The sequence below is a fragment of the Miniopterus schreibersii genome (assembly GCF_964146895.1).
Source record: "Miniopterus schreibersii genome assembly, chromosome: 1".
NCBI classification, from domain to species: domain Eukaryota; kingdom Metazoa; phylum Chordata; class Mammalia; order Chiroptera; family Miniopteridae; genus Miniopterus; species Miniopterus schreibersii.
Genome location: NC_138101.1, coordinates 40150331 through 40166749, shown reverse-complemented (window position 1 = coordinate 40166749; position 16419 = coordinate 40150331). Strand labels below are relative to the sequence as shown.

Below are 16419 nucleotides of genomic sequence, written 5' to 3'. Positions count from 1 at the left end.
CCCAGGAGTAAAGCAGTCATTTTCACATTGTAGTTTATATTTATTTTAATCTGGCAAAAGGCAAACACTAAACTATAAAAAGAGGCAGAAAGCCTCATTTTCACTGTTCTTCAGTGATTATTGGATACTATGGGAAATTTAGGAGATGGTAATCTTCCAATAAGACTATACTCCAGGAAAATCACCTAAGCAAACATCGTATTTAGTCTTTTGCTTTTAAATATATTTTTATTGATTTCAGGGAGAGGGAGAAAGAGAGAAAGAGAGAGAGAGAGATAGAAACATCAATGATGAGAGAGTCATTGATGGGCTGCCTCCTGCACGCCCCCGACTGGGGGTCAGGCCCACAACCCGGGCATGTGCCCTGACCGGGAATCAAACCTCGATCTCCTGGATCGTAGGTCGATGCTCAGTCGCTGAGCCACGCCCGGCCAGGAGTATTTACTCTTAATCACTCTAATTATCATTATCTAAAATGACCTTTCCCATATAAAATCAGCAATGACATGATTGATTTTGTTAAGTATAATAATTAAAAAAACACACATTTCCTCATGTAATTTTTACCTAACCTATATGTCATCTGTCATGGATAATATTCTCACCTACGATTGCCTTATTTGTGTGAGAATATGCTGCATCCATAAAAGATGATAAAAATAGACATTTTGAACCACAATCTGACATTTCCAAGAAAGAAATATATAAGAATCAGCCCATTTACTTCTCTATAAACAAAATATCCTATGATTATTATGAACTTTTAGACATATGCCAAGATGACTGAAGTTCAGCCAGTTGTGCTGACCCTTGGGGCCCGTCCTTCATCGGGGCATGCCAGCTAAGGGATCTAAAGCAGCAGCACTCCAGCAAACTCCTTCACGCTTGTAACATGTACCAACTCTGTTGCAGTTCACTCCGTTTATTCCAAGAGGCTCCCCATGCAGCCGAGTGGCCTGGCCTCCTCCAGCACTGGCGTCGGGCAAGGGACTCGGGACAAAGGAGATCACCCCTCTTGTAGGCGTGATAAACTGGGGGCCTGGCTTCGCTCTACCCTTCAGGCAGCGGTTCTGTTTAGCCTGGAGGCCTCGCGGCTGTCCTGAGCTTCCAGAGGCTGGTCCCAGGGCCCAGGGCCCAGGGCAGAGCAGGCGCTGGGTGCAGCGGGCCATGGACTCCGGGCCTGTGAGAGTTGTCTCCAGGAAAGCCCAGTATGCAGACAACGATTTCACCTCTTAATGTTGAGGACGAGTGTTTCTTGTACTGGAGCTCAAAGGGAACTTTTGGCCAGAGGTTCCAGGAGGCACAGGGGATGTTGCGACAGCCTCTGCAGCGCGGGCGTCTCGGGGGCACCGCTGGATTATAATCCGGGCAGGCTCCGGCGCTTTCTGTCACAGGGAGCTCCATTCACGACTGGCCAATGCGCAAGTAACAAGTAATGGGCTTAAGAGAAGTTTATAAGTGAGAAATAGGTTCCCTCCAGAATCCCAAAGGCCTAAAAGACGCTGGGGTTATTTATGTTGACGGTGCTGAGAGGGTCAACAGCTGTTTTTTGACGGCCTCGGGAATGGAAAGCGCCTTGACTGATCAAATAATGCCAAGAATTTTACTGAGGTGGCCGTGAACTTGTACTTTGTGTGTGTCAGTGGCCCATTCCTTCTCGTCAGCTCCTTTCTGAATGTTTGTATGTCCTGAATGAGTGTCAAATGAATGTCCCAAGGCGAGGATGTTACCAGTGGGAAGCCATACCTGTGCTCCAGGAGAAAGCTGGGCCAGGTTCAAATCCCGCCCGCAAGGACTGTGTGACGGGGGGGCTGCTGAGGCACCCTGCAGATGGCCAGGTAAACGTACGTTGTGTCCCTCTGAAGGCAAAGGGAAACTGCAGCCGGGAGGCTGTTGAAGTAGACAATGACCAGGTCCTACCAGCCAAGAGCAATGAATGCAGGGTACTTAGGAGTTGCTCACTGGGTGCATCAATAACTTTAATAATTTTGGGTAAGCGGTACCAACTAGATGAAACCACAGCACGAAGGTTGTGATAATCTACTGTGAGGTGCCATTCACTGCTTTTAGATTTATGGCCAAACTGCACTATTAGATAGACAAGCACTGCAGATAATCGCCCTTTTTTTCCTCCACAGTTCTTATATAAGGGATTTAAATCTTGAAGGCCCTGTTTTAATTTATACTGAGTTATATTAACTATTTTAACTGGTAAGGAAGATTCATGAGTCCCAAAGGCCTCACATCGGAGGTTAGGATTTCAACATATGAGTTTGGGGGGGAGACAAAAACATTCAAACCATAGCAACAGTCATTATATGCACTTTCCAATGTATGTGACTTTGGGGGAAAGAAAAGCAAGGTTTTCTTTCTGTAAGCAGTTCACAAAATAGATAAGCCACTTCCCCACAACCTTGTCCTATATAAAAGTTTTTAAAGTTGTTTTGAAAGCATGTGTCTTACTAGGATTCTCACGAAAAGGTTAAAATTAAATCTCGACATCCTGACAAGAGAGGAACCCTAAAGACAGAGGGAAATGCAATTCCAGGAGGTCCTTCAGGCTTTCTTTCCCCTGTGCTGTGATACATCACACCCTTTCCAGCTCCCTTCTGCAGGGATGAACAGTGGGACAGAGTTCTGAGCACATCTCTGCATAGCCTCTGTGTTTTCAACACTAGTATCCTTGAGTAGAATTTTAGATTCTCATTTTAATCAAATAGCTGTGGTTGGAAACAGAAGGACCTGACTTTTCTCGCAGAGCCCATTGAACTCTCTCTACAAACCAAAGGCCAGAGACGGACATGGGCCCCAAATATTCATATACACTCATTTTCCGAGCACCTGCTGCATAGAGGGCCCAATTCTATGTATTCCTTAAACAACGATACATAAAAAAGTCTTTTCTCTCACACAGCTTACATGCCGTGGCAAAAACAAGTTATAAAAAATATACACAAGAATGCAAAATCTATCAAAGGGTGGTAATTGTAATGAAGCAAACAGACAAAAGCAGGACCAGAGATAGCAATGAACGACAGGGGGCTGTTGTAGGAAGGGAGGCCTGAGGGCCGCTCTGCTGAGTGGGTAGCTTAGCCAAGGACTGTATGGAGCGGGAGAGTAAGCCAGGGAACAGGCTCAGGCTCAAAGGAGAGCGAGGGTAGGAACCCCAGGGGAAAGCTGAGTCTAAATAACAGTGAGGAGGCTGGGGTGGCCGGGGTGGAGTAGGAGCAATCAGGAGAACAGCAGAGGAGCTCGGGAGTGATGCCGGCCCGTGTCCCACGGGGACTCGGAGGGAGGCTGAAGGCTCTCGGTGGGCGTGGAGCAGAGGGTGGAGAACATCCTGCCGCTGTGCAGCTGCGGAGGGGACATGCGAGCCACACATCGCTGGCGGCCCGTCGGGTACAGGAGGAAGGTGGCTTGGCCGTGTGATAGCAGTGGAGGGGTGAGACGCCGTTTATGCTCTGGATCTATTCTGAACGTAGAGCCAACAAGATTTTTCAACGCCTTAGAATGGGGTGTAATAGAAAACAAAAGCAAAGGAAAGTTGCAAGGTTTTGAGCCTAAGAAAGAAGGTTTAATACACAGGAGAGAATTCTTGGTAGAAAATTCAAACCTGGACTTCATTAAGCAGGTCGCCTGGAGAATGGGAACATGACAAGAAGAGTTTTGATGAAAAGGTCCTACAGCATAAAATGAAAGTAAAATGACTATGGATGGTGATAATAATATTAGGACTTGTTATGAGAGTTTAAAATAATTCATATTTTGTGTTAAGGACTTTCCATCCAGTGTCTCATTTAATATCACATCGACAATAGGAAACTGTTAAAATTCACTTCTTGCATATAAAGATTTAGACAATAACTACTAAAATTTGGACCCAGATAATTCCTATAAAATGGGGGGAAAGAACAGAAACTTCATAGTTTGAACCCACAGTCTTCTATCCAAAGTGTTTCTGTATTTCTATATTATTTTAAACTCAATCTAGGCCATTCAAGGCTAACTATGAAAACTGTTAAATATCCTGCATAAACCTATCATAAGCATATATTTTTAAATACACAGCATTGATTTCCTTTAAATCACAATAGCAATGCTTCAAATATCTTTTAAAAACTAATAGGTCTTTGGAGACCTTGTTGAGCTACAGTCTTACCTAATGGGTTTTTAAGTTCCATATCTGCATAAATCAGCTTTGATTTAAGTTTGTATTACTTGCCACCAGAGACTGCTAAGTAGAGAACAGAATCATATGAACAAAAAGGTGAAGTTTCTCTATTCCCGTCACCATTCTCTTACTTGCATGAAGAACCAAGGGAACAAGGCCCTGGCTGGGTAGCTCGGTTGGGTAGAGCATCCTCCTGGCCCACCAAGGTTTCGGGTTCAGTCTCAGGTCAGGGCACACACAAGAATCCACCAATGACAGCCCAACTAAGCAGAAAAACAAACTAATGTCTGTCTGCCTCTTCTCTCTCTCTCTCTTTCTCTCTCTCAAATCAATAAATAAAAGTTAAAAAAAGAACCAAGGGAATAAGTTACCTTTTCTTATTAGAAACATTTAAATAATTCATTGTGAAAGTAACAAGCCTTAAGTTCTGTCTTTTTATATATTAAAAAAAGCATATATTCTAACATATTAACTAGTAATATCTTTATATAGTCCAGGAGATACACTTATCAAGAAAACATGACTCACAAGTATAACCAGTCATGCAGTGAGTGCTCACCACTAAGGACTAAAGGCTCATGTGTTTTGAGTTTAATGGTCATCAGTACTTCTACCAGGCGTTTCCTGATAGAGATGGAGTGACCATTTTCTTTTTGCATTCCATTTGGCTAAATTCATATTTTAAAAATTAGAACTCTGCTGTAATATACTGTTAAAGATGAACACTAATTAATAAGAAATTATAGCCTTGACTGCTTCTGCAGAGGGAAACTTGCTAACTGGGGAATGGAGATCAGATGCAATCTTGCTTTTCACTCTATACCCTTTTAATCTTTCAATTTTTTCATCATAGGCATTTATCACCTATTCAAAAAAAGGTAGTTTTATTTTAAAAGAAAAATTTTAAAGATTCAACTGGAAAGCAGAGTATTCCTCTCTCTGATATAAGCAATCCTTTTAATAGTCACAATACTGTAGGAAAATTAAAATATTCTCCTAAAATATTAAACAGTATTAAGGTAATTAATCCATTCATAGACTTGATTTCCCAAAAGATATATAAAACACAGGAAAGGAAAAAATTTTCTTACACCTGTCTTTCTGTTTAATAAAGCTTATTGCCAAAGCCGACACATATTTTCAAGTCACTGTGAAACAGGCCTTAGGTGTGATCTGACTCTTCTTACTGACCAAGTGAGGGAACTAGAATGCTGGTTGGTGAAGATGCTTCCTCCACAGCCCCCACACTGATAGGAAAATACCTTGGTAGTCATTTCACCATTACCTCAATACAATACTTTTTAAAACTTTGACCAATGAATTATTTTTTTTAAATTTATTGTTGAAAGTATCACAGATGTCCCCCATTTTCCCCTCCATTGCCCCTTCCACCCACCCTAGGCCTTTCCCACACAATCAACTCTTTATCGAGCCACTATAGCCTAACATTCAAACATGAACTCTGACGCCAAACTGCTCTCTGCCACTTACATTCTGTGAAACCCTTCCCTTTGCTTCAGCCTCTTTTATGGACTAAATTGTATACCCTTAAAACTCCTTTATTGAAGCCCTAGCCCTTCCCCCCCAATGTGTTTATATTTGGAAATTGGGTCTTTAGAGAGGTAATTAGGGTTTAAATAAAGACATAGAGATAGGGCTCTAATCACATAGGGCTGGTGTCTCTATCAGAGGAACACACACAAGACTTCCTTCTCCCCACGTGTGAACTGAGAAAAGGCCAAATGTGGACACAGGGAGAAGGTGGCTGACTGCAAGCCAGCAAGAGTCTCACCAGAAACCAAATCTGCCAGCACCTCAATCTACAACTTCTGGCCTCTGGAGCTGAGAAAAGACATTGCTGTTTAATACCTAGTCTGTGGTATTTTGTTAAGGTAGCCCAAATTGAGTAATACAGACTCATTATTTGTAAAATAGGGATAGTGATTGTGAAGTACCGGGCAATTGTTAATTATTTTTCATGTTTTGCCCACTAATTTTTTAAGCTATGTTACAGTTTCAGATAATTAGACATTCACATCTTTTCTGTATTAAGACAAAAACTCATAAGACTTCAGAAGACTTGTTTTGCGTTATTGGAGGGGAAGTTTAAAAAATGGGCTTCATTACTGGCAGCTCACATTATGAGACTTGGGCAAGTCTAATTATAGCCTTAAATATTTTATGAAATTACCCTAAAATAGGCTGCTGTTTGATGAAGTCATCCTCTTATTTTATTGACTAGCACTAGTTGCTATGGAACACTGGTCTGTTTGAACAACAATATTTTCCAGTTCTATGAGAAGCTGAACGTGTAGACTGACCTCATGAATCACTACTAGTGGGTGGTGATTCACCCTTTATTCGCCAATAAAGGAATAAAAAGTTTTAAATGCCAATGAATAAATACACTAGGAGAGAAGGTAACACGAGATAAAGATGGTAATAATTTTTGCAAGATGGGAAAGTCGGTGGGCGACTTCCAGCCTCACTTTGCAAGGCAGAAGGAGCTGACTCTCCTTTCCTGCAGAGGAGAGACCAGCAGCAGCAGGCAGACCTCTGCAGACTCAGAAACGGAAAGCATCACGTGTCTGAAGGCCTGGTGAAAGACTGGCTGAAAAGAGGGTTGTCTGAATATAGGTGTAAGGAGCTGGTGGACCTCTGGGTCCCCTCCCCGCCCTGTGTGGACAGACTACTGATCTTCCCTTCCCAGCAAGAGTGAGAACCTGGAACCAGGGCCATCAGACCCTGGGAGGGCGGAGGTCAGTTACCAGTCAGAACAGGAAGATGAAGACGATGTGAAGCATTTCCGCGTTTTCCCTTCTCAACCATTAGAGTACTGGTAGCCCTGGGCTTCCACCCCCAGACAAGAAATTGGAAAATTTCTCCCTGTAGAAACTGATTCTCCCGAGAGAGATAACCTACAGACACTTCGCAGTTCTTACGAATATTCAAGCCCGTGAGACAGCTAGACTTGCACACATGCCCAGGACATCCACACAGCTTTTTGGCTCCTGATTCTTAAATATAAATAAATAGCCACGGATCATGAGACATTAGAAGACTGTAATATGATTTGGAGAAACACAAATAAAGAAGAAAAAAAAAAGTGGAGTAAACAGAAACACTACAGGGAAAATAGAAGAATACTTTTAGTAATGTAGTAGTCAAAGTTCTCCAGAGAGTCAGAACTTATAGGAGTATCAACATATGTACATCTGTGTGTATATATGTATGTGCGTGTATATGTGTGTGTATGTGTGTGTATCACATACCTAATAAGAGTTCAAAAAGACCAGAGAAAATAGAATAAATTATCAAACCAACTTTATGAGAAACACTTTCAGCGCCTCCCACTGCTGTGGGTGAATGTGAGGGATGGGGGCACACCCACCCCGCAGAACCCCGCTGCGCCCACGAAGCCCGCCCACCGCACAGCCACGGGACGCCCGGGCGACGGCGCCAGGAAAGGCCGCCGAGCGGCAGCGCGGATACTTAGTGTCGGCCGGGGTTACAGTCTCCGTTTGTATCACAGCTCGCAGCCGCACAGGCTCCTACAATTGTTTCAAAGCACGGAGATGGAAATGTAAGTTTACGTGGTTTCTCAGTCTTTTAGGGAGGACCTTTGGGGAAAGTCACCCAGACGGCGCAGGAACAGGTCGCTGTCCCCTCGCGGAGAGTAACGAGCCGTTTCTGATCCTTAAGGTCATTGAAACATCACTTGCCCACAAAGGTGTGAGAAACGCCCTGGCCTGAGGGGTCAGGGAGGAGGCGGGCGGGGCAGCCGCCCCTGAGCGCACCGGCGCCTGGAAAACCCGCCGCTCTCGGGGCGCGGGGGCGCCCTGCCCGGCCCGAGGGGGGAACGCGCCGCCCGAAGGTCCCAGGAGCTCGGGGCAGGGCCGCGAACGCGGCAGCCCCGCCACCCGGAGCCGGGCGGGAGCGTGCGGCCCGGCGGCCCTGGCCCGGGGCTGCGGGGGACGGGGCGGGGGGGGGGACTGCGGGGGGACCGGGGCTGGGCCGACGCAACCCCGAGACCGCGCCCGCAGCCCGCAGCCCGCAGCGCCGGGGCGGGGGCCGGGGCGGCCGGGCGCCAGCGGCAGGCCCTTGGCCCTGTGAGCCCCTCCCCGAGGGGACCGCGGTGGGGGGGCCGCAGCGCCCCGGGGGGCACTAGGAGCAGCGGGAACACCGCCCCCGGCAGGGCCTTGGGGCGCCCCTTCTCATACACCGAGCAGACCCCACGCAGCAGGAGCCGGCGGGAGGAGGCGGCCCCACTCGCCCAGCTGGCGGGCTCGCTCCTAAAACAGCATCAGTTCAACGTTAGAAACAGGGGGGCGCCCGGCGCTGTCCACGCGGGAAACGTCTGCGCAGGGGGCGCGGGGGCAAGGCCGTAAAACTAACTGCCGGTCACGTGTTTTTCTTTGCTTTTGTTTTCCAAAAAGTTTTTAGAGTGGCAATATTATCTAATAGAATAGCAATAAAATTTAAAGGATATGTAAAATGTAAATTATTTAAAAAAATAGAAAAATAAAATGAAGTGTATAGAAGCAGAAAAGTTCACCCCTCTCTCTTTGAAGCAGTCAAGTAGAAGCCTAACCTTGTGTCTACAATATAATCGTCGGATTCACCCTAGAAATCCATACTGGCGATTTGTAGAGCTCTTTGTCCATAATATCTTTGCCCGAGATGTCGCTACATCTTACTCCTGGAAAACAAGGTGCTCGTTTACGGGTGGGTGTCTCCCTTCTCAAGCCGTCCTTGCATAAACGAAGTACAGCGTGCAATGCTTGCAGTTCTGTGCGCTGCATTTATTTTTGTGAAAGCATTTAATCAAATCTGCCTACCTGTTAACATCCCTTCCAGCTGGTAGACCCAGATCATCTGGAATCAGCTTCTAAAGTGCAATTGCTTCGAAAATAATGAAGTCATCGCACAGCAAGATTAAACACAACAGGGCTCATTTATGTACAAGAACTGACGGCTTCAAGATTAAAAATGAAACTGAACTTTTATTCTGCTTACCGCTTGAACCAGGACACTTCCAAAGGCCACTCAGAGCACAAGGCGTCATGGAAGCCCAGCCAGGGCTGAGGCTGAGCGCTGGTACTGAAGGAGGATGCGCCTCAGCTGCGGAGCTCCGCGGTCAGGGGTGAAACCACCAGCGTGCGCGCAGAAACTGTGTCTACGCAACTAACATCCCGCAAAGCGAAACACTGTGTTTGCTACAGCACCTGCATGAAGAGCTGGTCATTCACGTAAGGAAAGTGGATGCTCCCTTAGTCTGCTTGGGCTGCTGTGACAGATCGCCACAGACCAAGCATCTCATAAGCAACGGGAATTAGTTTTCTCACAGTTCTGGAGGCTGAAGTTCAAGATCAGGGTGCCGGCGTGGTCAGGTCCCGCTGGGAGGCCTCTTCTAGGTTACACACTGCCAGCTTCTCAGTGTGTCCTCAGAGGGCAAAGGACGGAGACAAGAGCATTGAACTCTCTCATGATCCTTGGAAGGGCATTAATCCCATTCACAAGGGCTCTGCCCCACTGACCTAGTCACCCCCAAGGCCCTGTGAAGTTTGGGGGGATACAAACACTGTCTGTAGCAGGTGCTGTGGGGTATGATTTCAGGGACACCAGGGAAAAATCTAATACTCTTCAAATACCTGATCCTTTAGCTAGAGAGATATTTGATTAAAAGTTTCCCATTAAAGTGAAAATAACCTGAAAGAAGCAGACCTTCTCCTGGATCAAATCTTTTCCTGAAAACAGCTTTAAAAATTTCAGTACATGAAGGGAACATAATCAAAGTCAAGAAAGTGTTAAAAAGAGAGGAAAAAAGACCAAATTAGAATTAAAAAACTGTGTTCCTTGACATAGATCTATACACATTTGCCACTGTCTTAATTAGGGGGTGCACAGGGCCTCGACATTCTCTGGTAAAAGACAAATCTCTGAGCCCCAAGCCATACACACAGCAAGTATTGTGATACAGGGGTTTTAACACTTTACCTTACAATCAGCAATAAGGTCATACTTTCCTATTCACTTAGGATACTCTGACTCTCTGACATTCCAGATTTAGAGCCCACATACAGAATCCTTTGTGACTATATGAACATATTTCTTTCTCACATCAATGTTTCTCCCCCTCCCCCTTCCTCTCTCTCTCTCTCTGGAAATCAATGAAAACATGTCCTCAGGTGAGGATTTTTTTTTAAAAAGTTAAACATACACCTACCATATGATATAACCATTAGATTTTTAGGTATTTGCCCAAGAAAAATGTAAGCATGCATCCATACCAAGGATATTTATAGCCACCTTATTTGTAACAGTCTAAAACTTAAAACAAACTCAAATGTCTATCAACAGGTAAATGAATGAACCATTCACAGTATATCCATATAATGAAATACCGGTCAACATTAAAATGGAATAAAATGTTGCAATATAGGTACCTCACAATTAATAATGCTGAGTGAAAAAAGACAAAGAAAGGACATAGTCTATCATTCTATGTATATAAACACCTGGAAAATGCCTATTAATCTCTAGTTACAGAAATGAGAGCAGTGGGCCACACGTGTGCAGAGGAGCAGGAAGAGGGGGTTACAAAGAACTAGCAGAAACTTTCGGGAGAAAGACATTTACAATTTTTATTTTGGTTATAGCTGCATGACTATGTAAGTTAACACTTACTGAATTATACACTTTAAATATGTTCCATTTATTGTATTTCAATTATGCCTCAGTAGGCTACTGCAAAAGTTACAGACCATAAACAAAAATATAAGTCAAACAGGAAACACAATTAAGATAAAATTAAATTTGAGTTACTAAAAACCACAGTAAATTACATATGGATTAAACTTGGCAGTTAAAAGTAATATTAGCTGGGGGGAGGGGAACCCAGCAATATACTGTTTATATGTGATAAAAGAGCTCAGAAAATTGGAAGTAGATAAATGGAAAAATATATATCAGGACATTAATGTTATATTAATATCATGTAAATGAGATTTTAAGCAAAATCTTTCTTAAAACTGAAATGTTCAGTGTGTATAAGTTTTATTTCACCAGGACTATATAATTACTAAATTGTATATACTGTATAGAGCTTCAAATTATATAAAAATTAATAAGACTGCCAAAAGAAATTACCAAATCAGCCAAAATATTGGGAGGAGGTTTTTATCCTAGTTCTTTCATGATAAAACAAGATAAAGAAGACAGTAAAGATAAAAGATTTGAACAATCCACCTGAATTTTGATCAAATGGTCATACATAGAACATAGCAACCAATGGAGAACATACATTCTTTTCAAACACACATGAAACATTTATGAAAACTGAACACTTTTCACTAAAGTATTCAATGTATTTCAAATTTTTGAAATAGTGACCACATCTTATCTACAAATAAAAAATCACAACAAAATATAACTAGAAAACAACAACATACATTTCGGTTGATATTTGGAATCCACCATCTTAGGATACAATGAATCTGAAAAATTACGCTTAGCTCTAGGACTTGGAGATTCTGTGCCATCAAAACATAAATGGTCCGGGACTCAAAGGAACAGCCAAAGAGAAGCCAGTGGCGCCATCTGGCTGGGTTACAAAGGACCCCAAGTCATCCCATAAACCAAGTGAGGGTTGGTGGGGCTGCCCCTCTCTTATTCACACATGCACAGTGCATGCATATATACTTGAATAAATAGAAGTTTATTTAATTTTTTCTATAGAAAAATTTTAGAAAGTGGGATGTGAATGCTCTTACACCTTCTAAACATTGTCTTGAGCATTGCGCCATTCTCAGGATGGTCCTTGCAAACATCAACTCCGGTAGAAAGACAAACGCTACCTAAGACACCCCTGTCTTAGAGATTCACAAACTCATACTGAAAGTTTTGAGTATACATTTACCTTTGTTTAAAGCAGAACTCCCCAAACATTGCACCCCAGGGCACATTTTTCATGTAACACCTGATAACATTTGGCTAAATTAGTATTCACACTTTGGGAAAAAGGGCTGTAGAATTACTGCCTGAATTTGGATTGATGGTGGTTAGAAGAGAATCATTTCTTACCCCTAGTAGCAAGCTAAACTCCGTTGACTGGTATCTCCAGGACTTTAGTCAGTGTCTTAGGGAAGCACAATCTGGACCAAAACAAGGGGGAAAGGAGGAAATTTTAGAAAGTAAGTCCATGGAACTTTTACTAACATTTCATATTTGCAAGACTAGTTCAACTGCACTTCGTTTCAGTTTCTTGCTATAGTCACCAAGTGTTATTCAGCTCTGAATATGTATTCTTCAGAAAGCTATTTCAGCAAAAATATCCTTTAAAATCATCTGACTTGAACATGAGGGAGCTAGAATACATTCAACACGAGACCACACCCTCTAGCCCCATTTGCATTGTGGACGTAACCAACTGTTTTTCCGCACTTCAGGGAGAACGGGGAAGGCTGCGGAAAGGTCGAGCCAGCACTGGCAAATCCAACGTGCCACCTTCTACTCTGCTGTGTGAATCCTCTCCAGTTCTCCACTGCCAGCTGTCTGTTATAAAATCCAGAGGGGACTCTTTTCATAATTTAAAACAAAAAGCACAATAAAAGGTGACACTAATGAGCTTTTTCACTGTAAGAAACCTGGCGGTCTCTAGTGGGTAGGAGCTCAGGGGAATTGTAGTTCCATTAGCACGCCTTATTTCTGGGTTTTGTGGTTTGTAGCTTGGATTAAAAACAAACAAACAAACAAATAACCTTTTAATTTAGAATATTAACTGAATTAGAATACTGAGTGATGAAGAAGACAGGGACTGGAAGCAAGTGAGCACAAGTTACGTCTGAGAAAGCCCGAGACGGGAAGAGCTCCACTGCAAGCAGCTGCCGTGGGACAGGAAGGCAGCTTGGTAGGAGCCCACCAGGCTTTTAAAAAGAATTGAACTGAAGGTCTCAGCTTGCCCACTGACAACTGTATGGTCCTGGGCAGATCACCTAACTTCTGAGGCTTCAGTTCCTCACCCATAACATATCTGCAAGATAAAAGTACTTGAGAACCTACTGATGCTAGAAACTTTATATTTTATCTCATTTATTCTCATTTAATTTCATCTTCCCAGCAGAACTGTGAAGTAGACACTATTATTTCTACTAGGAAAATGTATAAAGTGGCAAATCAAAATAAAGTGATTTAACCAAGACTTCTGTGTTAGTAACTAGCAGAGAGAGATCCAAACCTTCACGTTAGATCACCCTCTAAGCCAACTGTCAGCAAACTACAACCCAGAGGCCCAATCTGGCCTGCTGCCTGTTTTCCTGTGGTCCACAAACTATGGATAGTTGGAAAAAACCTTAAGAATAATATATCATGACTCAGGGAAAATATGAAATTCAAATTTCAGTGTCCGTGAATACCGTTCAGTTGAGAGGCACTCATGTCTATTCGTTTCTGTATTTTCCTATGGCTGTCTCCACGCTACAAAATCACAATTGAGTAGTTATCACAGAGACCTTATGGCACACAAAGCCTACGATATTTGCTATCTGTTCCTTTACAGGAAAAGTGTGCAGATCCCTGCTTTCGATCACCTCACATGGTGCTGATGTGCTCATCAAATGAGATAATGTAAACAAAAGCTTTGCAATATGTAGCGCACGATACAATTTGAGGGGTTAATGTTCCGAGGAATAATCAGGGCATTATAAGAAACAAAAACAAGCTAATAATAACAAAAGGAAAAAAACCTTTAAAAAGCAAAGAAAATATCATAAACAGAAGAATTTTTTGTGCCTTAAAGCTGCTATTTTGATTAAAAGAACTCTTTGGCAACAGAATATTGCACCTAGATTAGCTTGACTGTTACATGCTAATCAATGTGGTTACCACTCTGATTGAAATCCTGCTAAAAGGTTCCTACCTAGAAAGCACAGGAAAGGTAACTGCATCGTTCTTTGATAAAGGGGATCTTGTATTGGTTCTCCAAAGTCAAACTTCACCCTGTGCTCCAGGAGTGGGATGGTTTAGAAATCGAGGATTAAAAATTCCTCCATCCTTTTGTGTTCTGAGAAATGGCCCTTAGATATCTGGGATAGGTCTCAATTAGTGAAGACCCACCTCCACTCTCCCTCAATGGGTCTCTTGTTATATAAACGCCCAAGTTGTCTTCTTGTTTGAGACTTTCCTGATCAAAAGGGCCTTAACATTCCCTTCAACTTGACTAAATTTAGACAGGTTTCTTCCTGAACATAGGCCCCTGACCTTTTTCTTAGAGTATTTAAAATATATATATATATCTTTATTGATTTCAGAGAGAGGAGGAGAGAGAGATAGAAACATCAGTGAGAGTCATCATTGATCGGCTGCCTCCCGCGCGCCCCCGACTGGGGATCGCGCCCGCAACCGGGCCTGTGCCCTGACCAGGAATCGAACCTCGATTTCTGGATCCTAGGTCGATGCTCAACCGCTGAGCCACGCCCAGCTGGACTCTTAGAGCATTTTTTTGGAAAACTTGCAATTATAAAATCTTTCTGTGCCCCTCTGAGATGTAAATCTTTTCCCAGCCTCTTGCCAGTTTTGTAACCTAAAATGTCTCTCAAGTACCTGGGCCATCCTTTTGAAATGTAATCATCGAGATGGAACAGTATTTCCCAGTCTCTCTGAGACACTTGCCTAACTTTGGTAAGTGCCGATCAGCAAACAGAACTGCTCTAATCACCCTACCCTACTCACACTAAGGTCCTCCCCTAGCTCCCTCCAGCACTTACAGAGTCCCACCTTTTGTTTTCGTGAACTTGAGTTCAATCTGTCTGCCCTATGGCAACAGTTCTCTGTCCTATTGCAATAGTCCTGAACAAAGTCTTCCTTCCTGTTTAATTCTATCTGGTGTAGTTCTCCTTAACATTACTCATTAATGAATATACCCTTTATTGCATTTGCTTGAATAAAACTATATCCTTAACTATAACGTGTTTTGTCTTTTACAACTTCAAGGTTGTTATTGTTATAAAAAGAATCTTTACAGCAGGTAAAGATTTGGGAAGGTAGTGGAAATGCAAGCAAATCTGCACTTATGCAACAATAATTTTTTTTTTCAAGTATTGATGTCTCACATCCACAGATATTGTGGTTTAGTAGGTCTTGGGTGTGACCTGAGCACTGGGAGTTTTTACTCTTGTTTTTTTATTTTATTGATTTTAGAGAAGGAGGGAGGGAGGGTTTGAGGGAGGGGGTAGAGGGAGAGAGGGAGAGAGGAAAGGAGAGAGAGGGGGAGAAAGAGAAACACTGATGTGAGAGATACTCGGATTCGTTTCCTCCGATGAAACCCACAACTGGGGCATGTGCCTGACTGGAATCCAACCTGAGACCTGGTTCACAGGATGATGCTCCAGCCAACTGAGCCACACCGGCCCGGGCTGCAACAATAAGTCCTACATGTGGCTTAAGAAAAATAATCTAGAACATTATTTTTTTTCCTTGATACCTGCTCCTTCCACCTGAAGCTGAGCGCTTTCATTCTGTTGGGCCCTTAGACAGCCCTTCTATAACAAAGTTTTGCTGCATTTTACTAAGTAGTAAAAGTAGAAACCTTTCCCTCTAGCACTTTGGATGACAACATTTGGGACAGATGCTAGAAGTTTTAATAGCTCTATTTGCTGGACTGCATTTTCCTGCTCATATGTCAGAGACCCCCTTCAATTATTTATAATGCCTATTTAGAGATGAAAATAAGGAAATCTTCCATGAAATGTATGAAATAAATACAATCAAATTAAGCCCATACTTTTCTCTCTTAAAAAAGAAAAAACAGAAGCAAAACAAAAAGAGTGCTTTCTGTTAACACCTAAATGGATTATATTGACTTCCTCTTAGCCAAACTTAATTAACATAAAAGTGTTTTGTGTACAATCTGGTGAAAGGTCAAAAGTTTTCCTCATTAGCATTTTAATAACTGAGTGAAATGACTGTGGGCCATCTCCCCCCTACCATCTTATCTTAATAGTCACTTGAAAGACACTTCAGAAAAAATAACTTTTAAACTGCCATCTATTATTAGACATTTGCAACATTTGCCATTAGACTGGAAACAGCAACCAACTGTAGCAATTAACAGGATAGAAAATGAATTTGTTTTATGCTAATTTAATCAGATAACTGTTCGTGATACTGACAGCTCAGCATCACCTCTCTGCTGTCCTTGTCTCAAGTGTTCAACTTCCATTTGTGAACTTCCCTTCTGCCCTTCTGATATT

General features: G+C 42.8%; 1 protein-coding gene across 1 annotated transcript in view; it reads right to left on the bottom strand.

Moving 5' to 3' along the window:
- Nucleotides 1-12326, bottom strand: part of NPFFR2 (neuropeptide FF receptor 2) — a 149376-nt gene extending 137050 nt beyond the window's left edge. Inside the window, exon 1 of the mRNA XM_081127094.1 lies at nucleotides 12254-12326. The gene's annotated coding sequence lies outside the window, so the exon portion shown is untranslated. The remainder of the gene's footprint in view (nucleotides 1-12253) is intronic.
- Nucleotides 12327-16419: the final 4093 nt, after the last annotated feature.